The sequence below is a fragment of the Vombatus ursinus genome, unplaced genomic scaffold, assembly GCF_900497805.2.
Source record: "Vombatus ursinus unplaced genomic scaffold, bare-nosed wombat genome assembly UNPS02014858.1, whole genome shotgun sequence".
NCBI classification, from domain to species: Eukaryota; Metazoa; Chordata; class Mammalia; order Diprotodontia; family Vombatidae; genus Vombatus; species Vombatus ursinus.
The window spans coordinates 2302055-2317392 of NW_020954636.1; the positions used below are offsets into that span (position 1 = coordinate 2302055).

Below are 15338 nucleotides of genomic sequence, written 5' to 3' on the forward strand. Positions count from 1 at the left end.
AAACAACTGAATAACAACAATAACTTGACAACCACACTAATCTCTCTCTCTTTAGTAAGCCAGATAGATGAGGCACTGCACCTCAAAGTAAGATGACTTGCACTGAGTCCTGCCTCAGGCATTTACTAGGTGTATGACTCTGAGTAAGTCACTTAACCTTACTCTGCCATGATTTTAGTCACCTATAAAATGGGAATAATAATCACATAGACCTCACAGGTTGGTGCGAGCATCAGCTAGCTACCATTTATATGCTTTAAGGTTTGCAAAGCTCTTGTTACAAATGTCAACTCACAACAATCCTGTGAGGTAAGTGTTAATATTATCCCCATTTTACAGATGAAGAAACTGAGTAAGAAAGAGGTTAATCGACTTCCCCAGGGTCACACACCTAATAAATGTCTGAGGCAGACTTTGAATCCCATTCTTCCAGATTCCAAGTCCAACACCATATCTACTGAACCAATTACCAGGCTGCCAAATCTCAAATCAGATAATGTACAAAAAGATTTTTGCAAATCTTATGTAAGTACTAGAAGTATTGATTATAAGGACCACATAAACATTTGCTATTATTATAATTAACAACTCCACAGCCACACCTATCTCTTCTTCAGCCTTGTACCAAATTCCTAGCTTTCACCAAATTGTCCTATCCACCCATCCACTCTATTCATTTGCTTTACCCTCTAATTATTTCACTTCCCTTGTCTTATGTGCTTGATTTGCACTTAGGAATGGACTTCCTCTCCTACTAGACATGACCTCTTTAGGTTCTGTTCCCCAGCTTTCCCTGGCCCTGCTTTATTCTTTTGCATACTCCTTAATTGGCCTGGATTCTTTTCCCTTTTCAATCTCATAGTCTTAAATCAGTTTTGGAGGGATTGTGGGAAGACAGTCAACCTAATATTACAATTGGTAGAGCTGTAAATTTATCGAAACATTCTAGAAAATAATTTAGAATCATGAGAGAAAAGTCACTAAATTTCTGGAGCCCTTTGACCCAGAGATCCTGGTATATAACCCAAACAATTAAAGACAGAAAGGTCCCATATATAATCAAATCTCCTGCACATAAAGAGACTCACCATTGATAGTCACAGAATCACAAAATCTCAAGGTTGGAAAGGAATATAAAATCCATGTAGTCTGACCCATATCTTAGCAAGAATTTGCTTTACAATATTCTCAGCAAGTGGTATTCCAATCTCTACTTGAAGAACTCAAATGAGGGGAAATCCACTGCCTTCTAAGGAAAACTATTCCATTTCAAATACCAAGAAAGAGTTAACATGGCACCACTAAGTTGTCTCTTCCAAGTTTTCCCAATTTTACCAGTTTCTTCAATCATTATTCATAGAGCATGATCTTGGAGCCCTTCACAATCTCAGGTACTTCTTTTTTGGTCTTCTGTAACTTTAGTTCTTATAACTTTGACTTCATGTTTTGGTCTTACATAGCTTATTGATGGGGCAGCTACATGGCTCAGTGGATAGATTGCCAGCCTGGAGTCAGGAAGACTCATCAACCTGCATTCAAATCTAGCCTCAGACACTTACTAGCTGTGTGACCCTGGCCAAGTCATTTAATACTGTTTGCCTCAGTTTCCTCATCTGTAAAATGAGCTGGAGAGGTAAATGGCAAATCACTCCAGTGTCTTTGCCAAGAAAATCTCAAAGGACATCACAGAGAGTTGGACATGACTTAAAAAAAAAACAACTGAACAAGAAGAAGTTTATTGATGTCCTTCCTAACAACATGATTTTCTAAATGCTTGATCAGGACAAAATATATGGAAACTATCACTTTTCTTATTCTGGATGATATACATCTTATTCAGAAGCTATCTTTATGTGCCACCTCCTTCTCTGTTCACCAAAGGCAGAAATATTTTTTTCCTCTGAACAATTTGTGAATTTTTGTGCACTTCTCATAATCTGTTTTGCATTATAGGTTTTGTATATGAATATATATGGGGATCTGAGAGTGTTGTGTGCAATCCCTTTGGAAGGATTTATTTTCCTGATTACTATCAGGTTCTAGATTGGGGTTTTTAACTTGTTTGTATATCATACACCCCTTTGGCAGTCTGGTGAAGCACACGGACTCTTTCAGAAAAATGTTTCAGAAAAAAAAATGCCAAAAAAATAAAATGATTGTAAAGGAAACCAATTATATTAAAATACAGCTATCAAAATACAATTTTTTTTTAAAAGTTCACAGACCCCAAGTTAAGAAATCCTGTTAAATCTAATATTCATTGCCCTTTCCTGCTGAAAATTTGCAACTTTGTTTTATATCCAGCTGTGTTAAATCACTTAGACAAATCATTCAGCAGTAAAGAAGAAAACTATTTAAAACAGCACACAATATGATATTAAGAAAATTAACAGCAGTAGCTTTCCCAACCATCATGACCTCAATAACCACTCTATCTCCCACGGAAGCCCAAGGTACAGAAGGCTCAGTCTAATCTCTCCCCCAGTTTCCTGTCACTTGCATTTTGAAAGGGGGAAAGTAGATAGCCACTGCCTTCTTACAGAACTATCAACTTCTCAACACAGTAGGAACATAAAAATTGCTCAGTTATTCCATGCACTTTTAAATTTTTTTCAATTTTTTATATTTTAAATACTTTTTTCTTTTTAATTTTGAGTTCGAAATTCTCCCACTGAGAAGCAAAGCAAAAATATCAATTATACATGTGAAATTATGTAAAAGATATTCCTATATTAGCCATATTTTTAAAAAAGCAAGAAAAATGAAGTGAGAAAATTATACTTCAATTTGCATTCATTGTTCATCAGTTTTCTCTCTGGAGGTAGGTAGCATTTTTTCATTGTGAGTCCTTTGGAATTGTCTTGGATCGTTGTATTGAGTACAGAATACATTATATCAGAGTAGCCAAGACTTTCACAGTTGAGAAGTGAAAATTTTATCAGAGAAACTTGCTGTAAAAATTTTTTGATATTACTACGTTGTCTATAGTAACTTTTGGCATAATATAGTTTCTCTGATTATCTCTTTTAATTAGGCTTTAATTAGGCTTCTGGTCCTTTGCAGCTCTACACACCGGCATTCCCCTTTGTCTTGGAACTGTAACCAAGGCCCCTAATCCCTAGTGATTAACCATCATTGCTCCTCTCTGCCCTGGAACTATGACCCAGAACTGAATATGGGCAGTAAAGTTACTAATGAGCACCAGCTATACCCAGTGCCAGGAAAGTGTCTCCCCTGTAATCTCTTTCTGACCAGTTGTCCAACCCCCTTGCCATCTCTGGGAGAAGAGCTCCTGAAGTTGCTGCTTCTGCCATGGTTGCTATAGCCACTGCTATGTGTGTGGGCTCTGGACAGGTCTTTACTCCAGTGCCACAGACTTCTCCTCCTGACCTCTCAGGTTTTCTTAGGCTGGAAAAAATGTCTCACCCTGACCTTTTGTTGGCTCTGCTTCTCCCAAGTTTATTTGAGGCATTATTTTAAAGTTGTTTGAAGCGAAATGTCAGGAGAGTATAGCTGGGTGACTGCCCCTAATCTATTATCTTAGCTCCACAACTCCATGCACTTTCACAGCAAGTGCTAATGATCATGTTTGGGATGTGATGGGCTTGATGTGGAGGCTAGGTGTTCCCTCATTGCCATGGCTTAGTTACCTTTAACATAGTGGTGAGTGGAGACATCTGATAATGACTCCATTCCTTTTTTGTCATGACCCTGCCAATGTCAGAAGATATTAGTATGAAGACCCAGTCTGCAAGCTGAGGATGGAGGAATATGGTTAGCAGGTATCTCCATTCTGCTTGGCCATCTTCCTCTTCATTTTCCCTTTCCTATTAACCTTCAACAGGCAACTCAACCTTCAGACTTCTGGTTACTGGTCCATGAAGGGTCTAAAGTGTATACTTCAAAGTATAAGAAGAATAACTGAACCTATTATTTCATTGTCATAGGGAAACTTCCGTTCGTAAAAGTCTCTCTACTAGCCATTCCTTAATAAATAAATGACCAAATAGGCAGTTTTCAAATTAAGAAACCCAAGATACCAACAATCATATGAAAAATGCTCCAAATCACTAATAATTAAATAAATATAAATAAAAGCATCTCTGAGATTCTAGCATGCACATCAAATTAGCAAAGATTAGAAAAAAGAAAATGACAAATGTTGCAAGGTCTGCAGGAAAAGAGGCACACCAATATACTATCAATAGAACTGTCTATTGGTCCAGCCATTCTGAAAAGTAGTTTGGGACTTTGCCCAAAAAGTAACTAAAATGTGCGTAACTCCTGACTCAGTTCCACCACTACTATGTCTATGCACCAAAGAGATCAAAGAGAAAAGGACCCATATATACAAAAATATTTATAACATCTCTTTTTATAGTAGCAAAAAACTGGAATTGAAAGGAATACCCACCTTTTGGTGAATGGCTAAATAAATTATGGTATATAAATGTATAGAGCACTGTTGTGCTATAAGAAATGATAAAATAGTGTGAGAGAAAACTGAGAAGTCTTTCATAGACTTACGCAGAATGAAGTGAGTAGCACTAAGAGAATAACTCATACAATGAAAACAAACATTATACAGAAAAATAATATTGAAAGACTTTAGAACTCTGATCAGTGCCATGACTAGAGGACCATCAATAAGATATGCTATCCACCTCTAGACAAAGAGGTGATGAACTAAAAATGCAGAATGAGACACATATATTTTTAGACATGGCAAGTGAGAGAACTTGTATTTGCTCAATTATTTTTATTTCTTACAAGAGTTTTTGTATTCCCTCCTCTCCTCTCCTCTCTCCTCTGCTCTCTTCTCTTCTCCTGTCCTCTCTTTTCTTTCCTTAAGAGAGGGAGATAAGGAGATAAAATAAATACTTGTTAATTATAATTTTTAAACTTAAAAATTGAAAACCTAATAGCTATAATAAAAGCTAGACTTGAAAAAATGGGCTATTTGTCAATCATCCAATGTGGTGTGTTTTTTCTTAATAAAAAAAAAAATACGGGAGAGTCCTTCTACCAATGAAGGCTGGCTTCTGAGAACCTTGCCTTGGGCACTAAGAGGTTAAGTGACTATTTGTCCAGTATCACATAGCCAGTATTTATCAGATGCAGGTCTGGAACCCAGGTCTTCCTGGCTCTAAGGCCATCTGTCTATCCCCTACTCCATGGACCCTCCGTCTAGACTTAGTTTTGAGGGGAAGATTATTGTTGTTCAGTCATTTCAGTTGTGTCTGACTCTTCATGAGCCCATTTGGGGTTTTCTTGGCAAAGATACTGGAGTGGTTTGCCATTTCCTTCTCCAGTTCATTTTACAGAAAAGGAATTGAGGCAAACAGAGTTAAATGACTTACCCAAGGTCACACAGCTATAAGTATCTGAGGCTGGATTTTGAAGTCAGGGAGATAAGTCTATCCACTAGACCATTCTTTTTTTTTTAATGGATTAAAAAGATCCTTAGATCTTTAAAGGTCTAGATTGGTGAATGGATTTGCTCAAGGTCATATGGGTAGTTATAACAGAACCAACATTTGAACCCAAGTCCTCTGACTCCAAATCTATTGCATTTTTTTTTCCATTTGACTATACTACATCCCTGCCCTTATCAGTATTTTTCCTAAAAATTCGATATTTTAGGTATAGTTTGACCAAGGACCGTTACCTTCCTATATCTGGACATTATGCCTCCCAATCAGAAAAAATATTTATGTTTCACTTCCTGCTTTTCTGTTCTCCAAAGTGCTGCTAAACTACCCAGCAAGCTATGTGACTGATCTCCCTCAAGTCTGCTCTCCAATCGGAGTTCACAATGTGTGCTGTATCACAAACATCTGTGCTTTGCTCAGTCTGTACAGTGTCCCCATAAAGGAGGGCCACTGGGGAAATGCAGCTCAGACACTTTAAGCCATGTGCAAATTGGTATGCCCACTACATGACAATGTCATATCTCCCCTAATAGTCAGTAAGGTCCATGAGAGCAGGCACTATGCTGGATTGATTTTCATATCTTCCTTACATCCTTACCTAGTGCTCTGCACATTGGAGGCACCCACAAATGTTGAGTTAAAGAACAAACTATAAAAAACTCTGACTGCCATTGCCTATCTGTTCAGGTGTCTGAGGAGAAAGGAAATAATTGTCACTGCTTCACTTAACATCCCTTCTTGTGATAGGTGGGAAGTTAATTCTTGGAGTGGAGTAGAAGGAGCATTGGGATGGTCATTTTTCTTCAGATGGTCTCCCCATTGCTTTCCTCAGTGCACTCATCACATCTTTGTTCCTCAGGCTGTAGATCATAGGGTTCAGCATAGGGGCCACTACAGTATAGAATAAAGCTATCATCTTCTCAAGTTCAACTGTGGAGGTGGTGCGGGGCCACATGTAGGTGAAGATGGTGGCCCCAAAGCAAAGGGAGGCCACAGTGAGATGGGAGGCACAGGTCCCAAAGGCTTTGTGACGTCCCTGAGTAGAACGGATACGCAGAATGGCTTTAACAATCTGGGCATAGGAGAACAGGACCAAGGAACAGGGTAACATGATGACCACAAAGCCTGAGAAGGTCACCATGACCTTGTTGAAGGAAACGTCCACACAGGCCAAACGCAGCACTGCTAATGTCTCACAGACAAAGTGATTGATAATATCCTGACACAGGGGAAGTCGAAAGGTAATGATTGTCTCCATGAGTGAGTTCAGGAAACCAGCAGCCCAACAGGCAGCAGCCAGAGCCATGCACAGCCCTCCGTGCATGATGACTGTGTAGTGTAGGGGATAGCACACTGCCACATAGCGGTCATATGCCATTGCTCCCAGCAGGAAGAACTCAGTCCCAGCCAATCCCAAAGAGATATACAACTGAAATACACAGCTAGTGAATGGGATGGACTTCCTTGAAGACAGGAAGTGGATGAGCATTTGTGGGACAGTGCTGTTCATGTAGCAGATATCCACAATGGAGAGGATGCTAAGGAAGAAGTACATGGGGGTGCGGAGTCGGCTGTCCAGCCTGATCAGGTGGATGATAAGAATGTTCCCCAGCATAGTCACCAAGTACATGGCCAGGAAAAGGGCAAAGAGGCAGATCTGAGACTTTTGGTCATTAGACAGTCCTAAGAGCATGAACTCACTCACCCATGTCTGGTTGTACTTGGCCATATAATGGTAGTTTGTAGGGATGGAAGGAAGAGACTGAAATGGAAACGTTCAGGGTCTAGAAGAAAAGATAATTTTCTGATAAGCTATTAACATTTCTATTCAATTACTTCCCTTGAGAAATAGAAGGGAAATATTTGAGTGTTTTGCCTTAAAAAAATAAACAAATCCTGGTAGTACTGAACTGATTAACAAACTCTATAACTCTAACCTTATGAGACTGATACTGTATTATTACCTCCATTTTACAGAAGACAAAACTGAGTTTCAGAGAGGTTAAGTGAATTGTCCAAATTCATGGCATTAACTAACATTCTTTTAGCAAATTGGGAAAATAGATTTTCTCTACACTAGTGCTCTAAGAGTGATAATTTCTGAAATCTTAATGAGATTTGCCACAATATGCCATTTGTTGAGATCTCAGTTCCTCCCTGCCCAACAGTTCTCCGAATATCTCAAAATTCTAACCTTGCACACCTCACATTTTGCTACTTCCTTCCCTCTTCCCCCTAAAATCTGTCTATCTCCCTAGCCTTTCTCCTCTGAAATCACTGAAACTTCAAATGAATGTAAGAAAGAAGTCAAAAATTATACATTATGAAACAATTGTATTTTCTAGGTTTGGGGGTGGGTGAAGAAAAATAATCAAGTGACTTGCTAGGCATGGAAATGAAGATGAGAGGGGCAAAAAATCAGTTCTGTGAAACCTACTTCAAAGGTTTTTCTAACCATTGACCTGGGTCTAAGGACACAGAATCAAAAAGTTCTTCCTACAGACCTGGAGGCTATACATACGTTGAAAAATGAAAAATCAACCAATCAATTAATCAACATTTTTAAGTACCTATTATGTACCAGACACCATACTAAGTGCTGGGGATACAAAAAGAAGCCAAAGACAGCCCCTGCCCTCAAGGAACTTACAATCTAATGGGGAAGACAACATGCAAAAAAAAAAATAAATAAGCTATATTCAGGTTAAATAGGAAATAATTAACAGAGGAAAAGTACTGTTGTCACTGGAATAGTACTGTACCTTTTCTTTTCAACTTCCACTGATAATAGTAGTCCAAATGAATAGAAACAGAGAATGGTGGGAGAGGAACAAGATAGTGCTAGCTTGTGCAAAGCTAAGAATGCCAAGCAGAAGAATTCTACCTAACTCAGGAGAAAATAGAGAGTTACTAATGATATTTTTAACAGACAAATGATATAACCAGATCCTTTCATACTCTAAAATAATTATAGCACTTCTATGAAGGACAGCAGGGGAGGAGAATCAATATTGGAATGACTGTAAGGTAATTGGTTTTCTGTATTCAGTTCTGCATTAGTGCAAGTGGGTGATAATTAGGGCTTGTGACAATGGGAATAGAGAAGAGGAGAGAGGTGGAATTAGCCTACCTGGTAACTGATTAGATATAAAGCAAAGAAGAGGGAACCATATTCTTGGAGATAAGAGGGCAATGAGTAAAGAGGCAGTAATCACAGTATTGTCCTGAAGCCATGGTAGAAGAGGTAGACTTATATTGCCATGTGGTTAAACTCAAACTCTTTTCTGAGTGGAAAAGCTAGCACATGTTAATTTAATTCAATAAGGTTATTAAGTACCCTCCATGTGTTAGTATTGTACTAGATGCTGAGTATATAAATGTGAAAAGCAATATAAGTCCTGCCTCTAAGCAGCTTACAATCCATTTGAAGTATAAAGCATATTCAGAAACATGGGTGCTGAATAAAAAGAGATAAATAGAGGCAATAGAGATGGGAATAAAATGTTATAAGGAAACTGAGAAGGAAAACAACACTTTGACCTTAGAGAATCAAACAACGCTTTGTAGAGAAGATGGCTAGGTGCTGAAGCAGCACCAAGATTTCAACAGATACAAGTGTGAAGAAATGGGATTCTAGACATAGAGGGTGACATGGACAAATGCATGGAGGTAGGATGGTACTGGATAAGGTTAGGAACAACAAATAGTCCAGGTTGGAAGGGTCATAGAATACCTGAGAAGAAATATATTAAAATATGGTTAGAAAAGTAGGTTAGAGCCAGATGATTGAGGATCTTAAGTGTCAGACTATCTGGCTATTTTGGCATATACACACCCCTATGCAAGTATAATCCATCACAAAAAATATACATGTAGATACTTATGTATTTGTAGCTTGTTTGAGGCTCGGTCCACAAGAGGCTAGAACTCAGGAACCTTGAAGAATTTAGCTACCTGCTCTGCTAGATAATATAAGCTTATTTACCATCTGAAATTCCAGGATCTTCACCTGACTCTGACCTTAAGGTTAAAGGGGGAGGTGGAAATGAGAGAGAGGCCAGAGAATCCATCACAAGCAGTGAATGTGAAGAGATGATTATGTAGGGGATGCCATGCTAAACTAAAGGAGGAAAGGGTGGATCACCTTACAAGACAATTTGCTGAGAATCAGGACAGTGGAAGTGTGGCAGACATATGCATTGTTGACCCAGAGTAAGCCAAGAGCAGGGAAAGAAACTTCTTCTTTTCTTCCTCCAATCCCTTTCCACTTTCATATTATCTTCCCCATTAGAATCTAAGCTTCTTAAGCAAGGACTATCCTTCTTGCCTTTTTTTTTTGTTGTTGTTTCTTCACTACTTATAGCATAAATTTTCTTTCTTTTTTTCCGTCCTTCCTTACTCCTTTCCTTCCTTCCTCCCTTCCTTCCTTCATCACTTCCTTCCTCCCTCCTTTCTTCCTTTCTTCCTTTCTTTCTTCTTTCCTTATTTTCTTTCTCTCTCCCTCTCTTTTCTTTCTCTTTCTTTCTTTCTTTCTTTCTTTCTTTCTTTCTTCTTCAACCTAGGGAAAACTTATCCCTTCACTTCCTACTCTCCATTGTTGTTCTAGCTCTCAGAAGAAAGCAGTTTGGAATTTGTAAAGATTGTGCTTTTTTCTTCTAAATGCTCATTTTAATTTTTATGCTTTTAACACCTAAAAAGTGATGGTGATTTTAAACCTGAAGTGTTCATTGTATGTATAAATTATTCAGATCAGGAGATAATATCAGAGAGGAGATGAATTTCCCTTCCTGAAGAGAGATTTCATGCCTGAGCATGGCTGGAATGCTTGGAAGAAGAAAGATAAAAGATGGATGCCTAGTTCAGAGATGAGAGAGTGTTGATGGACTGGTGGCTGAGCCATTAGAAGAAAGGAGAAAGATCATAGGAAACTTTGCATTCCTGGTAAAGAATCTGAGATCAACATACTCTTAATTTTTGTTTATTTGTTTTTGTTTTATTTTGTTTCATTTTTTAATGCAAGGTGAAGCAAACAAGTAGAGTGGCTGCTGTTTTGTTATTTCTTTCCCCTGGAAGGCAAAACACACACCCACTCCCACATTAATTTGAGGTTGTTGTTTTTGATCAGATGAAGGGATGACTATATCAAGTTTTGTATTCCATAAATTTGTCAATAAATAACAGCCATAATCATTAATATAGTGTGTCCTGCTTTTATGCAATATATATTTTATATAATATACAAAATTATAAATTTGTTTAACATATATATTGAGGGATGGGATTATTTTTACTTCTAGAGATTTCTTGCTTTACAATAGAATTTAGGGTAGAGATTCTTTAAAAGTGGTTTTCTTAAGTTATTTGTTCAAGCCAAATCTTCCTACTTACTGTTCCCCATACAGGATGTTATATTTCCCACCTCCATTCTTTCGCATAAACTGGCCCTCATGCCCAGAATAAATTTCTCTCTCATTTAGCTCAAGTACCACCTTCTACACAGAGGCTTATGCCAGTTGCTGGTGCCCACTTTCTAAAATTTATAATTTTTTTTTGTATTTATTTATCTGTGTGCATGTTTCCTCCATTAGAGTGAATGAGATATCAACATACTAAATAGAGAAGATAATATGTATAGGAGGGCTTGGCTACAGAGCAGATAGAAGGGTGCAGTGACCATAAAGGTTCAGCTACAGTGAGTGGTAAGGCACAGGAGCCCTTGAGAGGCTTTGGCATGTAAAATAGCAATGCCTAAGAATCGGTCAAGTTAAGTGGCAGGCCAGCTGATAAGGCCTAGCAGACTTTAAGGCCCATTTCTAGTACAAATTTTAAGGCCCAATGACCCTCAGTTTTACTAGAAGTATTGTAGTTGGTGATTTCCTGTTTATCCCAGTGGTGTAAGTATTCATGTTTATCCTCCCAAGGGGAAGGAGTGGCAACTGTCTTATCAACTTTGGGAAGGTGGAGGGAATGGGCTAGAGTACAGTGGAGCCTTTCGATTCCCTCTTTTCCACAAGGAAGGTGATTAGGGATTGAGTGGGAAGGTGGGAAGCATTCAGCCAGGAAAATAAAAAGTGAAAGGGAATACAGCACAATATTTAATTTAATTTTTGTCTTTATATAACACCTAACACCTTGCACAATGTCATATAATAGGCACGTAATAAATAGTTGTTGAATAAATGAAAATAGATGTGCACATTTACACACCTCTTCACATATTTACATATCCAGATGCACTCATCTATCCTGCTCGCAGTTATCTGTATATGCATGAAAACCATATATATCTTTAATATTCCCTCATATATGCACCCAAATCCACATGCGTGCATGCAGATATCATTATATGAACCCTCACACATTCTCTCTCACACGAACAGATAAAGTGGACATGCAGGTTGAAAGGCATATATGTATGTGTGTAAATATATATATATATGTGTGTTTGTGTGTGTATGTGCACATATGCATACATGTATATGTGTCTATATACATTCATATATGTACATGTAAATGCATGTGTGTTTATATGTGTAAATATGTGGTGAATAAATGTGTAGGTTGGGAAGTGATACAGAGAGAATATTTCTATTGTACTTCATCATGTGGTGGCTGGGATATCAATTCCTTTAAAGTGTCAGGAACCCTGCCCTTCATGTCCCACCTAAAACCTAGATAGACAATTGTACAGTATGTAGGGAAAAAAGTGTGTGTAAATGTATGTATGCCTATATGTATGCTTATATATACACATAGATATACATATATATATACATGTATATTTCTTCAGATACTCTATTGGGAGAGCAAAATTTACCCCCCATGCTAAGAAATGATATTAAATATAATCTTTCAGGTTGACTCTTCCAAGGGATGTGAGTATTTCATATTGATATTCTGCCTATACCTGTGCTAGTATTGCCTACATCATGAGGTTTCTTCCCAGTAGTTCATTACCTATGTGGAAAGGGGAGCTGTTTCCTACAACCTGACTGGAGTCTTGCCTTCATGGCCCAAGTGGTCCGAAGAAGGTTGCCCAAACAAAAGCCTTTAACTGAGCTTGGTAACAAATAACTATCATGGAGAAGATGAAAGACTGTGAAGGGAGGTCAAGGAAATAAAGAAAGGGTGCAGAGGGAAATAGGGAAAGGAAAATAGGCTCTTTGAGATTGTGTTTGTTTAGCCCTGGCTTCTCTTCTGTCCCTCTCTTTTCTTAGTACTCACAGAACAGATATCATAAGACCCCTTGGCCCCCCAGTAGATATTCAACACATACTTGCAAGTATGAAAGTAAAGATATCATGGCCAAAAAAGAATTCATTATCTTCCTTCCTCCAAGCTCTCTTCTCTTCCCAATTTACTCCCAAAAGAACCACCGTCCTCCCAGTCACCCAGACTCACTCACCCACATATTCAATTTACTGCCAAGTCCTATCATTTCTATCTCCATGATGTCTCTCATCTCCATTCCCTTCTCTGTCCTCTGACACTGCCACCAGCCTGGGGCGGGCATCATTTCATGCTTGTACTACCACAATAGCTTTCTGCTTGGTGTCCCTGCCTCAAGTCTCTCTCCACCCCAGGCTATCTTCCATTTAGCTATACAAGTGACCTTCCTAAAATGTAGGTCTGCCCATGTCACTCTTTCAGTAAACTCCACTGGCTCCCTGTTACCTCCAGGATCAAATATCAAATCCTTTGTTTGGCTTTTAAAATTCTTCCCAACCTTGTTCCTCCCTACCTTTCCAGTCTTCTCACACTTCACTCTCCTCCACAAACTCTGTTACTCAGCATTCTTTCTGTCACCATTGTCTTATTGCTGTCTCTCTGTAACCATTATATGCAATGACAAACAAATATTGCTCCTATCTAATTAAACCAGCAAGTTTCCTTTACAGACAGAGATATAGGAATCCTACATGGACAGACATAGGGATGATACAATCATAGACTGAAAGGTGAATGGACTTTGGAGGCCATCGAGTCCAACCTCCTCATCTTACATATGAGGAAACTAAAATCCAGAGATCTTAAATGATTCCCACAAGTCCACACAGGTGGTAAGTTTTTGTGTTGTTTACTTATTTTTCACTCCTGTCTGATTCTCTGTGACCCCTTTCAGGGTTTTCCTGGCAAAGATACTGGAGTGCTTTGCCATTCTCTTCTCCAGTTCATTTTACAGATGAGGAAACTGAGGCAAACAGGGTTAAGTGACTTGCCCAGAGTCACACAGCTAGAAGTGTCTGAGGCTAGATTTGAACTGACTCCAGGCCCAATAATCTCTCTACTATGCCACCTAGCTGCTGAGCTTATAAGTAGCAGAATGCAAATTTGAACTTAGTTTGTTTGAGGTTGGCATGGCCACATTTACTCATTGAAACAGTTTTGTGTTATCTCTACTATTTATTCCATGGTTTTTTTTATTTATTTTTAGGATTATGCTTCCCACAAATGATCCCAGTGCCACCAATTAGCTCTGAGGTGCACACCTAACATAAGGAGTAGCTGTGGAGGGAGGATTGCTTTTGATTAATTGCCCTAACTAGGTTGAAATTGGAGAGCTGCCACTGGACACTATCCTTTTGCCTCACTCAGTCCCTTAGGGAGTGGGCATAACTTTATCTATACCTTTTTCTAGAGTTTCTTAGATAGCATAAAGAGAGTTGTAGGGAGACAAATTTGGGCTTGTTAAAGGATGTGAGGGAGCACCTACCAGCAATGATAGCTATCATAAAGTAGAATGGATTGCCTCAGGAGGGGCAGACTTCCTCCTGAAGGCTTCCAAGCAAAAGCTGGTTGAGCACTTGTGCTTATATTGTAGAGAGGATTCTTATTTAACAGTGGTTAGAAAAATCAACTGTTCAGTACTACCAGGAAAACTATTTGTAAGGACAATATTGTAAAAATGAACAATTTAGAAAGACTTCAGAATTTTCATGTAATGATCAACGTGATCCCAGAGGACTGATGAAAAACATAACCCGCTTCCCGACAGAAAAATGACATACTTGAGACTCAGAATGAATCCTACATTTTTTAACATTTTCAACACTATGAAAATTTGCTTTGGTTGATTGTTTATTTGTTACAAGTTTTATTTTTCTTTTAGGAGAAGGGAGAGAAATAAGTGCTTGCTAATTGAAAAAAAATGAAAAAATAATAACCTGCGGGTTGGGCTGAGAGTAGATTGGATTAGGTGGCCTTCAAGGTCCCTTCCAATTTTGAGACTGAAATTGTTGAGGTTTAAGGGTGCTGGGACCCCCAAATAGTGACACAGGTCCTTCCTCAAATGAATTTGATCCAATCTTTCTTTCAGCCAATGACAAGGTTTATTAGAACACAGATCAGGGTGGGAAAGATTTTAAGAATCCCCCCCTTTAGGCCAGACTCTTAAGGAATATGAGCATTTGTGGTGCTTGTATTGACAAGCAGGCTAGATTGAAACTGAGCCCTTTAATGGAGGCAAGATGGATCTTTTATAGAAAAGACTATGGGAACAGAGAAGGGGTATAGATAGAACCAAGGATTGGAAGTGGCCAGGGGCAATCGGGATGTAACAGACAATGAAGGCCAGGGTTAGTTTGGAGGTAACAGAGAATTGGGAGATTGGGTGTAGGCCACAATGAAAGACTAGTTGAGAGGATTACTAGAATAGGTCAATGCCTCAGGAGAAGGCTAGAGACTTGACCATGTGGAAAAGTTCAAGGAAAGTTCAGGGGAGGGATCTTCCAGGGTCCATACTGTGTCAAAACCAAAATAAACATCATGAGCTTTTGTTTTCACAGAGTATCAGTGTGCTTCCCAAAGCAAAGAGAGCTACTTGCCAATGTCTCTCCCTGAAAAAAAGAAAGAAAGAAAAAAAGAAAGAAAGAAAGAAAGAAAGAAAGAAAGAAAGAAAGAAAGAAA

At 38.6% G+C, this 15338-nt stretch overlaps 1 protein-coding gene and 1 pseudogene across 2 annotated transcripts in view; one reads left to right on the forward strand and one right to left on the reverse strand.

The window, feature by feature from the left end:
• The window catches only part of LOC114027265 (TRPM8 channel-associated factor 2-like), a 41352-nt gene extending 26074 nt beyond the window's left edge, over nt 1-15278 (forward strand). The window contains exon 4 of one of the 2 annotated variants that reach the window (XM_027841255.1): nt 15218-15278. The gene's annotated coding sequence lies outside the window, so the exon portion shown is untranslated. Of the gene's footprint in view, nt 1-10180; nt 10361-15217 lie in introns of those variants that run through there. The other variant, XM_027841256.1, reaches the window with a different exon arrangement.
• The window catches only part of LOC114027264, a 229884-nt pseudogene that overhangs the window by 189384 nt on the left and 25162 nt on the right, over nt 1-15338 (reverse strand).